This window comes from Suricata suricatta, chromosome 2 (assembly GCF_006229205.1).
Source record: "Suricata suricatta isolate VVHF042 chromosome 2, meerkat_22Aug2017_6uvM2_HiC, whole genome shotgun sequence".
In the NCBI taxonomy this organism is placed as follows: Eukaryota; Metazoa; Chordata; class Mammalia; order Carnivora; family Herpestidae; genus Suricata; species Suricata suricatta.
In genome coordinates, this window is record NC_043701.1 from 16,552,426 (window position 1) to 16,572,455 (window position 20,030).

Here is a 20,030-nt window from a genome sequence, read left to right on the forward strand (position 1 = left end):
GGAAGAGGCATCTCCAGAGCTAACACGCGTCTCAGCACTGCAGCGACAGATTGATAATATGGGACCAAATAGCACGCTGAGCCTTCCCTCTACCTCCCCATCCTCTCACCTGTTAGGTAGGACAGAAAGTTCAGAACCAGCTCAACCAAAAGCTTCTCCACTAGTCTCTCCGGAGAGTGCTTTGTGTTTCAGCTGGGCTATCCTGTATTAGCACTGTCATAATATTGTGGTAATTGCCATAGCACTTGATAATTAAAAACACAGAATCAGTTTGGCAATTTTGCTGGTGGCTGTGAACCAGGTGAGACTAATTAGGGCTTAAGAAAACCAGACTGTTCCCACTGTCCTTGGTGAGTTTGTGCCAAGAGCTATTCACCTGCTTCCCTACAAAAACAAAAGTGTGAGTTTTACTCCTTTGGGGAAGCAAAGGCCATTCTCTAAAACAAACCTGGAAAATAAGCGGCCTATGCTTTTGCTACTTAACAAAGACCTAATATACCTTTCATTAGTGGCCAGTTAGAATTGATTAAAATTCAATTACTTAAAAAAAAAATGTGACCTAAGTAAAAGTTATTTTCTTTTATTTTGTTTATTTATTTTGAGAGAGAGAGAGAGAGAGAGAGAGAGAGAACACACACGAGTGTGCACACATGCACGTGAAAGCAGAGGAAGGACAGAAACAGAGGAAGACAGCATCCCAAGCAGGTTCCACTCTGTCAGCACCGAACTGACACAGGGCTGATCTCAGAACCTTGAGATCATGACCTGATCTAGTATCAAGAGTTGGGCGCTTAGCCGACTGAACCACCAGGCACCCCTAAAAGTTATCTTCTTAAATAAATAGACGTCCAAAGTTAGGCAGTTCCCCAGATGATTCAGTGGCTCAGTAATGCCCGGGCTTTCAGTGAGCATCTCTGAAATGACCTCGCCTTTTCCTCGGGATCACAAGATGGCTGCAATGTTTCCAAGCAATGTGTCTTCATAGAGTAGTATCCAAAGTAGAAATGAAGAGGGTGAAGAGAAAAGCTGTATTTGTACCCTCTGTCTGAAGGAAGAGAATTATCCCCCAAAGACCCTAGATTCCCTTATGTCACTAGTGAGGATTAGTCACATGTCCTCCCCTAGTCAAATTACTGGCAAGTAAGAATTTGATTATCTCAAATGGCTTAAATCAATCACATTCCATATCCTGTGGCTTATAATCTTGCTGCTAGAACAAGGGCTAATTGGGTAACGGTCCTTCCCATAGGAAAATGATGATATCAATACTATTGGTAAGGCAGTGTCCTCCACTTGAGATGGGTTAAAAAGGGATGCTATCTACACACACCATTTAGTTTTCATTAATTGTTGTTAAATGTTAGCCCAGCTTTCACAGTATTTGAAGTAAATAAGAGGTATACCACTAGAATGTTGAGGTAAGACGCCAGGAACAGGTTTTAGGATACAGCTCTATTAGGAATGCTAAGAGTGGAGTGCCTGAAATCGCACTGAGAAGGAGTCACTAAAGAAGCTTCTCCCCCATTAGCTGCAAGACACCTCAAAGAATGTAGGGTATCAGAGTTTCGAGTGGAAAAGTTATTTTCTGGAAGATATCATCAAGAGACAACAAGATGATAGAAACCTATGGGGCCATGCTAGCTCACTTTAACAGAGAAGGAACCCAAGAGCCTCAGTGTTGAAAGCTGTAGAAGATATCAGGACAGAGAGAGAGGAAGAACAAGTCCCAAGCCTGCGTATGAAAATAAGCACAGGAGTTGGGAAGTTACGCCCATATCCCACTCTTCTACCAGTGGTTAGGAAACTTCTGAGCTACTGTGAAATGGAAAAGAGTGAAGTGTTTCATTAAAAGATAAGTGGAGGTATGCCTGAGTCAGTCAGTGGGTTAACTGTCCAACTCTTGATTTCAGCCCAGGCCATGATCTCATGGTCAGGGGGATCGAGCCCCACATCAGATGACTGGAAAGGTAGGTGATGTTGCAATAATTTCTATATAGCAACAACAGTGATTAGAAAATTTTAGCAAATGCATTCTTGACCAGGTGTGACCTATGTTATTATTAAGACCAGGGCCCTATAAAATTAAGTATATTTAAATAATAATAATAAATAAAAATACCAGGCCCCTAAAATTGTAGCTTTCTAAACCAATGTCCCCAAGTGTCGTCCACAGAGCAGCAATATGAGAACTGGGCAGAAATGCAGATTCTCAGGCCTCACCTCAGCTGTCCAAAATCAAACTGTGGTGATGGGGCCTGGCAATCTGAGTTTTAACAGCACTCCAAATGACTTTTCCAATTCTTGCTAATGTTTGAGAGCCATCCCAAACATAAGTATTTTAATCTATTTTTAATCCTAGCCAGAATCAGAGAATTGAACTGACCTGTTTGGTTCTAGTTGTTGATTTATTTTTTGATTCTCATTTCTGACCACATAACCCATTCCCCAGCTGATATTTCCATGCATTAAGCTGCTGTTGCATGTGACCTACCGCTGTATTCATGGACTGAACCTAGAGATGAACTTCTCTAAAAAGTAGTGCTTTTACATTAAAATGAGCTTACTGTTCTGCTCTGAGAAATCATCGAGGTGTCAAACTTAGACGTGGTCAATGCAAATTAGGTAACACACAGATCCCTAAAAGTCATCTAAAAGTGGCTTTCCCTGTGCAGCAGAAACAAATGAACTTGTCTTTCCTGAATTTTCTTGACAAGATTGTTTAAGAAACTTATGTCCATCAATCCTGTCTCTTTAAGAATTCCTCTGTGAGTTCTTGGCTGTGCTATAGAAAGGGGGATACTGTGCTTATCTCCTTTCCCCAGGAGAGCATAAACCAAGGCTATCATCAGAGCCAGATTCACGGTATTCTCCAAAAAAAGCCATAGTTAGGAAAACCTATTTTCTTCTCTCCCGATAATAATGCTAAAGATAAGGATAGTTAGCTAAAGAAAGCACTTAGGTGTTACAGAGCTTAATTTTCCCTCCTAAAAACTAGGATTTTTAAAAGCAATGAAGACTTCCTTATAACTCATATATAAAATGCACCCCTAAGTGTGAGAACATTTCAGCATTGTTTCTCTTTGCCCTCGGCCCAACTCCTACTTTTAACTGTTTGTTTTTTAGAGACAGCTTTGGGTGTTGGTTGGCCAATACAGATGGTATTTAGAAACAACTCTTCAGAGAATTCTGATGCCCTGCTTTCGATCTCTCTTTATTTTCCTATTCCTCCTTTCCTTATGCACTTACTTTACCATCTACCAGGAGATGATCATCCCTGGGTGAACACATGGAATTTTGAGAAACATAGGTCCCAGTTGCAAAGCAAAGGGTCCTGGAAAAGCAGTGCAACTGAGAGATAATAAATCCCAGCCAAAAATGAGATTCCAGAATCAAAGATCACATCTCTTCCAGTCTAAGCAATTTAAAGACAATGTCTTGTGTACCGAACCTTGATCTTTTGGCACACCCACAATAATCTATCTTAGCCTTCCACAGTCTTAAAGTTCTAGAAGGCAGCAGATGAAAGCTAAAGGAGCTCAGGTTTGAAGGGGGGAAAGAGGGGTAGAGAGAGAACTAAGACTAGGGGCTTCTGCTGAAAACAAGTTGACTGAATGTAAGGACCAACTGAGGGGAAGGGAAGGAGATGGGTTGCCAGGAGACAAGAAGTTATCATTGTAGCCAAAATGTGAATTGTTGAAGCTACAGTGCGGTTACAGATGGAGTGCCTTATAGTCTCAGACGTTTGTCATCTGCTATGGCTTCTCTTCCCGTTTTAAGAAGTCTTACAGAAACATTGAAACAGAACAGCAACTGACTATATACATCAGTTTTTTAGGATGGTAATAAAATGATTTCAAACAGATTTCTTCAGTCTTCTGTACCATAATGTTGTAAAGAAAGCAGCAATAATTATGGCCCAACTCCAAAAGGCAATAGCAACTACAGGGCTTCAGAATGAATTGTCCCAAGATGTGCTGCTTTGGCATGCAGATTATTTCAAGCTGAAAATCAACAAAGCCCAAGAGACTCAGGAAGAAATTTTAACCTTCTGTCTAACTGCCTAAAATAATTTAGATAGAGGACCTGCTCCAGGAAGAGTTATCACCATAGATCGCAATGACATAAAATGACCTAGGTATCATAGACAGGGAGGAACCTTGTATATGGTCTGTCTGATCAAAGTTCAATCTATGTCCCATTTTTTTTCCTGAAAGGCCCAAAAAATATTTATTTAACAAACAGTCCTCCTTTTCATTTTCCTGTGAATTGCTTTCCTTTCCTTTGAAGTCCCAGACCCCTATCCATCTCTCCTTAGTTCAGGATAACATATATACCTCCCTCTGCCTGATTGTCTTTGGAATCTCATGTTTATGTGTATTCTCTATATGTACATAATTTAATTTGATTTTGTCCTGTTAATCTGTTTCATATCAAGTTAATTCTTTTATTTTAAGGTTTGTTTACATTTGAGAGAGAGAGAGATAGTATAAGCAGGGGAGGGGCAGAAAGAGAAGAGGGACAGAGGATCCAAAGAGAGCTCTGTGTTGACATGGGGCTCAAACTCACAAACTGTGAGGTCATGATCTGAGTTAAAGTCAGACATTTAACTGACTGATCCACCTAGGCACCCCTTTATTTTATTTATTTGTTTGTTTGTTTATTTTAATGTTTATTTATTTTTGAGACTCATATCAATTTAATTTTAAACCAACCAGAAGAATCTTAAAAATAAAGGAAAAACTTTCCTCCACATCACAATACAATTTTTTGTTCCCCTTTCTCCCAGTGGCTTCTGTCCAGTTTTGGGGAAGGATGGGACTTCTTACTAGTTCAAGTCTCACAGCAGTTACAAATATCAATGCTGCATTCTAGAGAAGGCCAAATCTGGAAGAAGACAGAGAAGGGATTATAACCTTAATGTAATAATCCTTAATGTACTTCCCACAGATGAATAGTCAAATATGACAATAATCATCTAAAAAATTCAAAGTGATAGGAAAGCATAGTAACAAAAATGGAACCTGGAAATGCTATTAGTCATTTAACTGGTTATTTTATATTTTGTGAAGTCAAATTCCTAAAGCAAGCAGTATCTATATGAAAGATTTAAGAAAAAACTTTAATAGCTTCAGAATATTAGATTCAAATTACAGTTCCTTAAACAAGGAAATAGACTGTGCCAAGGTAAAAAAGAAAAAAGAAAAGAGCAGAAAATAAAAGAAAAGCATGGGATAGAGGGTAGTAAAAAAATTGTGAAAAATTTCTTCTTTCTTTCCTGAGGGAAAAAAAAGCCATCATAATCCTTGTATGACCACAAAGCTAAATTTATCACAAAAGGCAAAAAGGCCAAGGCTAAAGAGAACTTCAAAATATTCTACATGTTACTTTGAGCCTGAAGTTCCTCTAAGCTAAACTAAAACTCTAGATGTATTGTATGGCCAATATAAGCCAACCAGTTGATTATGGGGCTCAGTACCTAATGAGGAGGACAGCAAACAGAGTTTAAACTAAAAATCTAGAGTCTGAGACCCAAATAAGCTGTGGTAGGAAGAGAAATTTCCAAGATAAGAAAGCATATCTGAGATTCTACTTCTTCTATTCATTGCTCTGCTCCCATTAGCTAACTATAACCTTTAACTGGGTTGGTACTATTTTTTCACCTAGAAAGCAAGTTTTTTTTTATGTGATTACTAAAGCCTAAACTTTGAGCACTAAAGAAACAAAGCTTCTGATAACTTTTAACTAGCTTATACTAAGATTAAATTGGAGCTGTCCAAGGAACAGACGTCACCTGTAATAAGACAAATTTATTTATTGCAAAGATACACTAACTAGCTGTCATTGTTATTTTAAAGCTTAGAATTAGTGGTCATAAATATATCAATTTAGTCTTTCCTTAAACTACTTGTTAATAGTGTTTATTCTGGGGGCACCTGGGTGGTTCAGTTGGTTGAGCGTCCAACTTGGATTCAGGTCATGATCTCGCAGCTCATGAGTTTGAGCCCCACATCAGGCTCTTTGCTGACAGCACAGAGTCTGGTACCATCTTTGGACTCTATGTCTCCATCTCTCTCTGCCCCTCTCCAACTCACACCCTGTCCCTGTCTCTCTCTCTCTCTTTCTCTCAAAAATAAATAAAACATTTAAAAGCATTTTAAATAAAAAAATAAAAATATAGTATTTATTCTAGACCAGAATTTCTCAACCTTAAATGCATGTTAGAGTCACCTTGGAAGTTTCACAGTTATTGATATCTGGATTCTACACTCTGAAGTTCATGATTTAGTTGTTCCTGGTTAGCGTCTGGATAATCACACTTTTAAGAGCTTCCTAGGTGATCAGCCATGCAGATCTAGGATATTTAATTAGGGAAAGACATGGTTTAAGAGACATGGACATTGATGGAAAACCAACTTCACCAGTTGTCTTAGTTCTTATTAATAGCTATGAATTATGCACTTAAAAAAGACCTATCTCTTATATAAAAATTGTAACGTAAAATGCTTAGTTCCTTGACATAGATGTCAAACATCTAATGATGGTTAATGTAAATTGTGGTCACAAATTGTAGCTTTATTCTTCCCCTGTCTGTTCTAACACCTCAGATACTTGTTTTATATAGCTTCAAAGGGCTATTGCTCTCTTCTTAACAACTCTCTTTACTTTTATTGAATTTGCCTCTATTGTGACGTAGTAGTTTATTCCTAAAGTTGTCTAGTGCCATTGCCATTTAAGTGCTCCAATAGCTATACTCATACATTGCCTGCTCTGTTGAATGAGAAAGTCTTGTTTAAAGAATCTGGTTCATCTGATGTTTCAGTAGCCTTCAAATGAGATGTAATATAGATCTATAGATCTAGAGCTGAAACTTAGATTGGACTCTGATATTTAGGATGTTAATGCTAGATAACTATAGAGAAGCAAGAAAAGTAACTCACCACATTGTGAATGGCACCAGAAGACCTAAAAGCATCAATTCTGAACTGAAGATTATCTGCTTTGAACCTTGGTGATATGAAGGTAGAAGTAGCATCTGACTGAACATCCACTGGCCAACTAGATATTTAAAGAGCACTACTTTATGAATTACTTTGTAGTTGGAAACTGACAAGGGCGCTTCATGTAATTTACCTACTGAAATCAATAAGGACATGTAAAGAGGAGGTCCTATGTTCCAAATTAGTGCTCCTACATGTACTCAATAAAGAGCCATCAAGCAACATGACTCCCAATGTGGACATCCACTTGAATGGAAATAATATCTTGGAGTTGCAAGCTAGTATAAATCCTCTCAGCATCCCAGAATCTGTATTTAGTGGTGCAGAGTAGCCTCTAATTTATTCATGCCTCCATCCACCAATCTTCAGTCTCATGGAAACTTCAGTCTCTGCTGAGACAACAGAATAAAACTTAGTGGAATCCAGCTGGTTTGGGTGGTTTTGCAGCTCACGTTGTCACCCCCTCCCCCAATGAGAGGGGAAGTGGGGAATCAAGGTAGGGCAAGAGCAGCTATGAGACACCTCACTTGAGATAAGAACATTTTGCTGGCATGACAGCTAGATTAGTTCTCATGATACTAGATTGTTGGCAGACAATAGAATGTAGTGTTGAATTATGGCAAACATCAGTGTATCAGAACTCATCTAGAAGCAATCAGACAAATATTTGTCACTTTAGTAGGATGATCTCTTGGAAGGAGAACTAGTATATTGTGTATATATATATGTATATATATATGTAATATATGTACATATTATATATATTGGCATTTTCCACTATCTCTTAAACTGAAGAAGCTTTACATATAGCCAGCTGGTATCTGTATGTTAAAACCATATGAAACTTACATTCTACACTGGTTTCTCCAGAGACTCATAAAAAAGAACTGTGCATAAATCCAAGGTTAAGAATATAAATTAGACAAATCTGGGTTTTAGTCCTAACACTGCTAGTCATTAGCCTTATGGTCTCAAATTACTCAAACTCCCTAAACCTCAATTTCTCCCCCGATAACATGATGAAAAATAGGATTTGCCTCAAAGGGTCGAGGAAAAGTAATTGTTAGCACATTTCATCCCACACTCAATTCTATGGGCAATTTGTCCTCACAAGTATATTATGAAGCTTATAGAGACTACTACTTCTCATAGCTTGATCTATGTGGCTGAGGTAATTAGCTCTTTTTCAAGAGCAGAAAACATAAAATGATGCATCATTCATGTTATTCTCACCATTCTCCACCACTGAATTAAAATCATAGGAGCTGGACATTCCCCAGACCAAGTGAAATGATGCTGACAGAGGCAGAACAAGAGCTCAGGTCTTCTGCTTTGGGGTTGACATTGTCATTATAGGTCAAAACAACATGACTTGCATTTTCACACAAATATGTCTTATTATGCTTGGCAAATCTAGTCTCAATTCTCAAACAAACTCTGTAGGCTCCCACATAGCAAAACAGGGTCCCTAAACTTTATGAAATCACTTGTTACAACAGCAGAAGCTCCCTCCCCTCAAAGCACACACAAGAACGAGTGGTGATGCGTGTCAGCCATGCATTTCACATTATCTTTCGCACAAAGGTAAAGTAGCTGATTTGGTAGCAATGAGATCAAGATGGTTAGGTAGTTTGACCAACCTCTCAAAATGACTCTTAGAAGCAACTGGTAGAAGTCATGTCTTTTAAACAAAAGTACTCTATGTACTCCTTTACCCCTCCTGTTAGCTTCTTAATCAAACTAAGGCAGCTTAACTAACACTCAGAGCAGAGTCTTACCTGAATTGTAATGGCACGTTCATGAAGCCCGGCTTCAAAGATACCAACATTGTTTACTGAGTCTTACTAGTTGTATCAGCAGCCGCTGGGCTGAGACTCAAATGGGATGAGTTCACCGGCTATCCTTTTCTTTTTTTTTTTTTAAATTTTTTTCATGCTTTATTTATTTTTGAGACATGAGCAGGGGAGGGGCAGAGAGAGAGAGGGAGACACAGAATCCGAAGACAGGCTCCAGGTTCCGAGCTAGCTGTCAGCACAGAGTCCGACGTGGGGCTCGAACCCACAAACCATGAGATCATGATCTGGGCCAAAGCCAGATGCTTACCAACTGAGCCACCCAGGCGCCCCCACTGGCTATCCTTTTCTGAACAGCTCTCTCTAGTTACCTGCCTCTGCTCTTCCTGACATCGCTCTTTAAAATAGATGTTCATAAGGAGGAAGCCCTAGGAAGAGGCGTCTCCTGAGGAGCCCAAGAAAGAGAAGAGACAGGAGAAGATTCTTATGCGGTCTTCCTATGCCTAATTCAGAACTAGGTGGTAATAGGACCCAAAATAGGAAAACCCCAAAGAGCAACGGAACCTGAAGAATTCGCTGCCAATCAGGCTAATAGAAACGCCACCAGGTGCTGCGGGCCCATCTACCTGGTGATCGTATGCAAAAGCAAAGGGCGTTGCATCGCTACAACTAGCTACCGAACAATCTAAAGGATGTGACCTTTATATCCATCCCAAACCAACCAGCAGGCCCTGAAGTTGGGTTGGAAACAATAGATGCAAGAATGACAGTCTACATCTGGAATTCAGCCAACTTCTCTATGATTTAAGAGTCGCAAAGAGGAGGGAATTAAATGTCGAAAAATTTTCAGTTTTCCTTAAGAAGGCCCGTGTTGTATTCCTTTTGGGAAGATTGATGAGGCCTTGAACGGCGTTACTGAAAGACCAAACTAAAGCCATGAGAGGCTTCATATTTTCCCCCTAGTTAGTAGGCTTGAGTTTCAGTTTCCCCGGAATAATCAAACAGGGAAAGAAAGGAGCACACATTGTCCAAAGAAAGACGGCCTTCACAACACCCAATCAGGGAGGGCCGGAAGGCATATCAGACATTCCTAAGGGCGGAGGCTTGGGGCTGGGACCAGAGATAACTGCTCAGTGTCAGTTAGCCAATCGCTTGCCACTTGCCCAAACCCCACGTGGGGGTCCTTAGCCCACCCCTTAATTGGTTATTTTCAAAGGAACCCCAAACGTCATGATTGGGTCCTGCCAAATGTAACGGACGCCCTAGAGATTCTGAGTGGTTAGATTATTACTAGGGCTGCTGTATGATTATGATTGGATTGCTGTGCCTATGTCACAATTCCTTGGAACTCCCCCTTTCCAAACCCAATAAAAACCCTGCTCAGCTATTGTTCGGGGCTCTCAGCATGGATCCACTGCATTGGTGAGATCTGAAAGCCCAAGCTTAAGCCCGAATAAACACCCTTTGCTTTTGCATTCGTGACTCGGTCTCCCCGGTGGTCTCCGGTTTTTGGGAATATTGCAATCTGGGCATAATAGTTACAAACTACAAAAATTCAAGGTATACTTTCCTGTAATCAACAGCTGCCTTAAGTTGGTGAATTATTTCATTAAATGGAGTTTTAAATCAAAGACATAGAGTTTAATTAGAAACTATTCTTGTCCTACTGAAGTTAATGGGCAGCTGTGTTGATTTTTTTCCCTTGCCAGGATTTTCACAAATTCTCAGTGGAAGGACTTCAAAAGGAGCTGGCTCAGTTAGTTAAGTGTCCAACTTGGGCTCAGGTCATGAGCCCCATGTCGAGCTCTGTGTGGAGCCTGCTTCTGATTCTGTCTCTCTGCCCCTCCCCTGCTCGTGCCCTGTCTCTGTCTCTCTCTCAAAAATAACTAAACATTAAGAAATTTTTAATAAATAAATATCTTATAAAAAACATCTTTTTTTATAGTTTATTGTCAAGTTGGTTTCCATATAACACCCAGTGCTCATTCCAAGCGCCCTCCTCCATGCCCATCACTCCTTTTCCCCTCTCCCACACCCCCATCAACCCTCAGTTTGTTTTCAGTATAGTTTGTCTCCCTCCATCTCCTTAACTATTTTTCCCCTTCCCCTCCCCCATGGTCCTCCGTTAAGTTTCTCCTGTATCTTATAAAAAAAAAAAAAAAAGAAGGAAAGAAAGAAAGAAAGGAGCATTGAGCTAACTATGTGAAGGGAAACACAGTTATCATTCAGTCACCACTGGTTGTTTTCTACACCAGCCACAAGTTCTGACTGGATACAGGGCTCAAGTAGAAGAAAGCACGGGACCCTGGCAGCTGATAAACATTGCTCCAAACAAGCAGAACCAAGTGATACCCCTTCCATGTTTTGCTCGCACTGTTTTTAGTACTTCATTTATTTATCCCTTTAGGTTCTTTTCCCTGCTCCTCAATATTTTAATTCTCTGACCCCTGAACTTCTAATCTAACAACTCTCAAATATCAGTATGAATAAGATACGTTTTGCAAAGTTGTTTAAAATGCAGATTGTCGCTGCTCCTGCATCCAACTTCGCTCAACAGGTCGGGGTTGAATTCCGGGATATCCAATTTAGTAAATCCCTCATGTGATTTGATACAACCGAGATGCTTCCTGGTCCCAGTGTTTCCGTTCTCTCCGTGCTCCATCCTGTCATCACTATCTCTAATGTCCTGTACACCTCATTCCATCCCTGTCCTGCTTTTCTAATCCCCCTGCTTCAGGGACTATCTGATAAACTAGGAATCTTGGATCAAAAAAAAAATCCAGGGCATATTAATATACAGAAAGGAAAGTAAAACCCGTGTAGTAGTAGCATTTTGTAAAAGGATGCTTGCTTTTTACCAAAGAGGATCAGATCCACATCATTCCAGATCCTGGGGAAGTCACCTAATTCCAGACACTCCCGGAATTTTCTCTAGGGAGTCTTTATGGTCTTAGAAAATTAAAACCGAGATGGCTATACCAGCCAGAATAAATCTTTGATCACAAAACTAGAAGGGGCCTTTGAGATTATTTAGATCTCATGGGGCAGAAAAAGCAAAACACAGAGAAATAAACAGAACTGATAGAACCATGATGAATTCATTAGTCAGTGGTTCGTGACATTTCTGAGGATAAAATCTGGGTGGCTGATCTCATTCCATGAGTGGTGTGTGTTGGGGGAGGGGAAGGAGGCCTGGAGGGTGGAAACTGAAGAACATTGTTGATGATCCTTGAATGAATCTGGCTTTCCTGGGGTGAAGGCCAATTTGCCTTCTGTTTCCTCCATTCCCAACCTCCACATAGACCTGCAGAAATCCACCCTGGCTATCAAACACCAGGGAAAGACAAAGGGTCTGAAGAGCATCATGCCTATAAAATCAATTTGGTATGGCTTTGTCTGAAAAAGGCTGTATTCTACCTAACAGCATAACATACAAAAAATCTGAGGGCCAAGGAAGGGATGAGGGTACTCAAAATCACCCCGTGAGTTCAGGATCAGAATTATATAGAAGCCTCCACCCAGTTTCAAATGCTTTGTTAATTGCATGTTGATACATCTCTTGTCAAACATGGCAATGGTCACTCTTGAGTATTCCCAAGAGACATGAGTCTACTATTTTAGATATTTTCAGGAGGCTTTTCTCTAATTAAAAAAAAACTTTATAATAATGAAGAAATTTTAAAAATAATAATAAAACTGTATGCATTAGCTGTGAGAATGATCATTTTGATTTCTGCTCTCCTGGCTCTTCAAGTAGCACTTTTGAAAGCAGTCCCCTAGCCCCAATCTCCTCCCCTACAGGGCGATTTTCTTGTAAAAAAGATGTGTAGTGTCATATGTACCATGCCAAATCTAAGCAGTAAACATTTGACTTTGTACTGACTTTGTCTTGTATATCTGTGGTGTATGGATATGTCTCTGAGTGTGGGCACACGCGTGTGTGTGTGTGTGTGAAAAAGAGAGATTGAGTCAGCCTTGATTTGAGTGTCTTCTTATTTTTTATTTTTTACTTTATTTTATTTTTGATGTTTGTTTATGTTTGAGAGAGAGAGAGAGGAGGTTGAAGGGACAGAGAGAGAGGGAGACACAGAATCTGAAGCAGGCTTCAGGCTCTGAGCCTTCTGTGGCAGAGCCCAATGTGGGGCTTGAACTCATGGACCTCGAGATCATGACCTGAGCCAAAGTCAGAAACTCAACTGACTGAGCCATGATTCGAGTGGCTTTGTAAAGCTGAGACTCTTTAAGAGGGAAGACAACCATTATTGATAACATTATAATTAATAAAATATATGAAAATAATTTCAGAACCAACGATGTTTGGGTGGAACCCTTTCCTCTACTCTCAGTTTCCGCTGGCAAAAGTGTCCCATAGCCCCACTCTTGGTCTGTTTATTTCCTCCTTGGGGAGCTGAAGAGACTGATATGATTGCTCAGCCTGAGAATGAAAGCAGACCAGGCTTGGAAGACACACCCCTCATCACTTGGGAGAGTCTGTCTTGAGCGGTCTCACTGCTCCTACATGGTAGATGTCTTCCAGGGTATTGGCAGGTGATTCTGTTTAATTCTAGAGTCTAGTATTAGCAGATCTCAACACTTGTCAGTTTGTATTTGGTCCATTTTTTGTTTCCAGTTACACTTGCCTTTTCTAAGATATATTTTATATGGAATATAGAAAACCTCCTGAAAGCCTGTGGGAGAGAAGGGCATGTTGAGACCCAACCTGAAGCCCATCCAAGTGGGAGAGAAAGTCTGATACTCGCTTTAGTGGCAGCTGCGCTAAGCCTTTCTCCCAGCTTATTCCTTGGCCGCCTGGCTTACCAATTCCTGCACACTTCTTTTAACTCAAATTCTTGAGCCTCACTGAGGATCTCCTGAATCAATATTGGTTCTAGGGCCCCAGGGATATATATATATATTTTTTTTTAATTGAAATATAGTTGATGAGCACCAGGTGTTATATGTAAATTTTGAACCACTAAATTGTACCCCTGAAACCAATATTACACTATCGGTTAACTGTAGTTTAAATAAAAACTCAGGGCACCTAGGTGGCTTAGTCAGTTAAGCCTCCGACTTCGGTTCTGGTCATGATCTTGCAGTTCATAGGTTCAAGCCCCATGCTAGGCTCTGTGCTGACAGCTTAGAGCCTGGAGCCTGCTTCAGATTCTGTGTCTCCCTCTCTCTCTGCCCCTCCCCCGCTCATGGTCTGTCTGTCTCTCAAAAATAAATAAACATTAAAAAAATTTTTTTAAATAAATAAAATAAAGGCTCAAAGAAAGAAATATAGTTCACATACAATACTATATTAGTTTCATGGGTACAGTGATTTGACCTTTATACACATTAAAAAATGATCAGTCTGTCTAGTTACTGTCTGCCAGTATTATCGACTATATTTCCTATGCTGTACTTTGGGATGTACACATTTGACAGGCTTCTCAGATTATGCCCTTTTATTCAAAAGTTTGAGAACTATTAAAACGGAAATACCTCCTTTATTCCATAATACACCACAACCCTGTCCTCACATAAGAGTACTTGAGATCTCTCAAGGAAGTTTCAAAAGCCTTCCTCATAAGCATATATGTCTTCCAGTAAATATATCCTCATTAGTACATTTAAATAAACAAATAATTATAAATTATATATAAATGCATAACATTAATAAATATATAAATAAATTAGTAATTTAAATATATATAATTTAGAGCATTATATATGAATTAGTACTATAAATAAATAGATTTTAAAATAAATAAATAAGTTTCCATTTTCCATTCCAGCACTGTTTCTTAGTTGGACATTCATGTATAAACTAATAAGGATCTGTGAAATCTCTAAAATGTATTAAACTTTGCATGCATGTGAATATGTGCATTTTCCTAGAAAGAGTGTAGATTTCAATATTTCCATGGGGTTCTACAATCCAAATTATTCTTGGAGTCGCAAAATTAGAAGATAATGTCCATCCAGAAAGACTGATCTGTTCTCAACAACACTTTTGGTTGCCTAAACATAACAAAGTACAAGCCTTCGCAGTTAAACTTTTGTTAAAGGGCCTTCCTTATTGGTCTACATGTTAGTTCTCTATAATTAAGCATACTTTGACTAATTTGAATTAAATATGCCTGCCCTCTAAACTCCCCATGCTCCTTGCCTTATACAAAGAGACAACAGAAGAACAGGAAAGTCTGAGCTCCGTTTTCAATGTTAGCTCTGTGGAGCAGAGGTGTCTTGGCTTTTCTGAGGAATAAATTAACTCTACCATTTTCTCTGATGAGAGACACAAATTCATCTGATACCAGGTGCATAGAGAAACCTTTGAAACTCTAGACGGATTAAGAATAAAGGAGGACCCCAGGGCACAAAGCAGATGCTGTAAGCAATCATAGAGACAGAAATGTTAATCAGTTCTTCTGTTTCTCAGAGACAATTCTGTTTCCTGGATCAATAGGAAGCCGGTACATTCTTGAATTGCACAAGTGTGGCAATATACTGTCCTACCCTCTTCACCTTGGGAAGTTTAGAGCCCGGTGTCTATATCTTTTCTATCATTTAAACTCATCTAGAAAAAACTACTTGTTTTTTTAAAAAATAATAATCCTATTAACATTTAATTTGTTTGGCTTTGGATTTCAACAGAGGGGTTTTAAAGGGAGTTTTTATTGGGGTGGGGACGATTACATTACTTCTTCCAAATCTTCAATATGATAAAGATATTTAATACATGAAGTAGATGAGTATTATATGCAAACACATGTAACACAATTTCTATTTTGTACATACTTGGTGTTACTTCTTTTCCCCTTACCAAGTTGAATGGAAGACTGAACATTTTAAGTGGTGTGGTAGGCAGTTTCAAAGATGGCCCTCAATGATCCCCAACTCCAAGTATCTATGACCTTGAGTAATCTCCACCCTTGAGTATGGACTGAATGGAGTGACTTCCTTTTAAATGACAGAATATGATTAAACATGATAGGATGTCATTTCTAAGATTAGGTAACAAACCACTGGGACTTCCATCTCTCTCTCTCTCCCTCTCCCTCTCCCTCTCCCACTCCCACTCCCACTATCCCTGCACTGGAGGAAGCAAACTGCCATATTGTGAGTAACCCTACAGACATGCCCACGTGTCAAGGAATGGATCTGTAGCCGATAATTGGTAATGATCTGTGGCCTGACACCTGCCATGTGAGTAAGCTTGGACAGAGGATTCACCTTAATTGAGCATGGAAATGACTGTAGGCCCCAGCTGATACTTGTTGATTAGAGTGTTAAAAGAGACTTATACCTACAGGACTCAGCTAAACTGCACCTTCACCCTTGGCCAACATAAACTGTAAGGTACAATTGTTTGTTGCTTTGAAATACTTAGGTTTGGGGCATTTAGTTATGTGGCAGTAATTAACTAAAATAAATGGACAGAAAGCATCATTCACCATTACGAGGAAGGAAAAGTTGTTTGGACAGTGGTGACCCATTCAAACTGATTCTTTAAACCTGTGGATTTTACAACAAAAAAGATTGTAGAGGCATTGATGTTGAAAAGATGAGATGGACATACAAAATCAGCAAGGTAACGTTTTTAGACATCACTTGTGTTGCTACTCCAGCTTCTAGGATGTAAATGATGATAGTTTAATATTTATTAAACTGTTAATATGTACCTGAGTCCATGTAAAGTGCTTTCTATGGATCATTCCACTGAATCCTCACACTCACTCCAAATGTTACTACTATGGACATTTTACAGATGAGAAAATTAAAGATGGGTTAAATATCTTTCCCAGTCTACAGAGCTAGAATCTGAATCCAGGTCCTCTTGAAACTAAGCTTGTATTTTGAAGCACAGCACTCTAAAATGATCTAATAAGGGCTGGCATCAAGTGCATACATGGCTTTCTTTGCCAAGACCATTCAATGATAATAGGAAAAATCATTCTCCAATTTGAGGAAAATCCTAATTAACTCTATTAAACTAACCTGTGATTGCTTCACTGCATTCATAAAAACTCACAGACTATCAGAATACAGAAATGTATTCCATTCATGTGTAACATGTTTCTGTACTATAGCAATAGTCACATGCAACCAAGAGATTTTAGAATTACGTAGACTGACATGTAGGACATATATGATAACGACATTTAAATGTTTTGCTTTGCACTTTTCCTTCTCTTGCTCAGATGAGCATTTTTGACCAGAATCATAGAATTATAATAGAGAAGGAGTCTTTTCAACTAGTCCAATAATTTCATTTGACAAGTAAGAAAATGAAGGCCTTTATTTGCAGATAGCCACATCACTAATTAATGGTAACAAAAATTAGGACCAGATCTACTGAAGCATAGATCAATTAACAATCCAGTGCTGTGTATGCCTCAATAAATTCTCCAGTACTGATAATTGATCAGTTTTGGTTTTTTCCCAATAAAAAAGTAGAATCACATTAACCAAGAATGAATTATTAAGCTCTCTTTGGTCGCCAAAATAAAATATAAAATTTCTATTGAAAGACCAACAAGAACGCTAATAGCTAATTCTTCAAGAGAAATAATAGAATTCTGATGGTAATGGAAAGTTATCTTTTAAAGTGCTTAAAGAAAATACTTCCCAACCTAGAATTCTATACTCAGTAAAAAATCCTTCAAAAATGAAGTGTAAGATTAAATTCTTATTTTCAGGAAGCTAATAATTTATCACTAGCAGGAATTATAGAGGGAGTTTTTGGGCAAGAAAGAAATACAGTTCTAAGCAGAAGCACAATCAGGTAAGAAGAAATAAAGGCAGAAAAGACTAAATAAACTGGTAAAAAAATGATTCTTGACTGCATAGATAATCATAATAATGATTTCAAGGATCTAAAGTATAGTTTGCATAAAAAGGCATGACAGCAATCATACAAAGAGAGGAGATGATATTTAAAGTGTCCTAAAGCTTTTTACATTCGTTTTCTGGTAGTTGGTAATAAATATATTCAAGGTGGATCTAATAAGTCAAAAATACACATATGTAATCCCTAGGCTAACCACTAAAAGAATGATGAAACAAAGTATAGTCATGTGCTAAAGAGAATAGAAAAATGAAATTTTTCAAATGTTTGAATACTCCAATTATTATAAAGAATTTAATTTTTGGTGTTTATTTATTTATTTATTTATTTTGAGAAAGAGAGAGAGAGAGAGTAGTAGGGGAGGGGCAGAGGAAAGAGAAACAGAGAACCCCAAATAGACTCCACACTATCAGCATAGAGCCCAATGCCAGGCTCAAACTCATTAACTGTGAGGTCATGACCTGAGCCGTAAACAAGTTTGTGTCTCTAATTTGTTTTTGTTTACATTTTAAGATTTTTTAAATAAAGTTTATTCATTTTGAGAGAAAGACAGAGACTGTACAAGTGGGGATGGGCAGAGAGAGAGGGAGAGAGAGATCCCAAGAAGGCTCCATGCTGCCAGTGCAGAGCCTAATGTGGGACTCAAACCCATCAACCATGAGATCATGACCTGAGCCAAAATCAAGATACTTAACCAACTAAGCCACCCAGGTGACACTCTAATTTTTTTAAAAGCCTTTTGATAGTTAAATAAGCCCAGATGGCTTCACTGATGAATTCCTTAAAAACATTTAAGAAATTTATAATTTCAAGAAGGCAAGTTTGTTTTAACATTTAGGACTCAATCAACATAATTAACCATATTAATAAAAATAAGAAAAATTATTTAGTTATCTCAAAAGGTGCAGAAAAAGGTATTCACTAGAATTCAATGAGTACTCCTGATAACTTTTAGCTGATTATGAATAGGAAGCTATCTTTAAAAAGCCACTTAGGAGCACGTGGGTGGCTCAGTTGGTTAAGCATCCAACTTTGGCTCAGGTCATGATCTCACAGTTTGCAAGTTCAAGCCCTATGTCTGGCTCTCTGCTGACAACTCAGAGGCTGGAGCCTGCTTTGGATTCTGTGTGTCCCTCTCTCTCTGCCCTACCCCTGCTCATGGTTTTTTTAAAATAAAATAAAAGCAATTTAGAGGACACATAATACTTAATGTTGAAATTTTGAAGTTTAATCTTTTAGACCCAAAGTGAGATAAGGATGCTCCATTATCATAACTTCCGTTACTTTTACTGGATGTCTTAGATAGTGCAATAAGGCAAGAAAAAGAAATAAAAGTAAATGGGCTGGAAAGAAAGGAATAAAAATGTGACTATTTTCAGACAATATGATTTTGTACATAGAAAATCCCTAGTAACCTATAAGTTATTAGAATTAATAAATTAATTTAGCAAAGTTACTGGGTCACACAAACATAATGCCACTATTAAAAAATTTCTATAAACTAGTACCAAAGAGAGTTTAAAAAGTTTAAAATATAAAATAAGTGTATCAAATAACATCAAATACCTATGAATAAATCTAATAAAAGATATAGTAACACATCTTCAGAGAAGACTAAAAATATCGAGAAAATTTAAAAAGAACTAAATAAATAATTTATATTATGCCATAGGATGGAAAGCACAAACTTATAAAAATGTCAACTATCCACATACATATTTATAGACTCAATGCAAAACCAGCCACAATCCCAATAATATTTTTTCTGTTAAAATCGACAAGACACTTATAACTTTTATATGAAATCCATTGTCAAGAATATTGAGAACAATTTGGAAAAAGAACTACAAAAAGGGGACTTATTAACAGATATCAATACTTGTGTTAACAAATTTGAGACTTATGTTAAAGCCATTCTAATTAAGACAGTGTGCTGTTGACACACTATAGGGAAGTAGATGTATGCAGAGTCCTGAAACACATCCCCACAAATGTAACAAAGGTGTGATGACAGTTCAGTGGGAGAAAACTTATGTTTCCAATAAATGGTGCTGGAAAAAATTGTTATTCTTATGGAAAAACACAAATACCACATACAAAAATAAATTACACCTAACACAATTAAATGTAAAAGGTAAATCAATACATTTTCTTAAATATTGTAGGATATCTATCTAGGGAATTAGAAGCACTAACTATATATTCATGATGGAGTACTACATGGCAATGAGAGGGAATGACATATGGCCCTTCGTAGGAAAGTGGATGGACCTTGAGGGTGTCATGCTGAGTGAAGTAAGCCAGGCAGAGAAGGACAGAAACCATATGTTTGCACTCATAGGTCTAGCAGGAAAACAGGAGAGACCTAATGGAGAACCAGGGGGAGCGGAGGAGGGAGAGAGA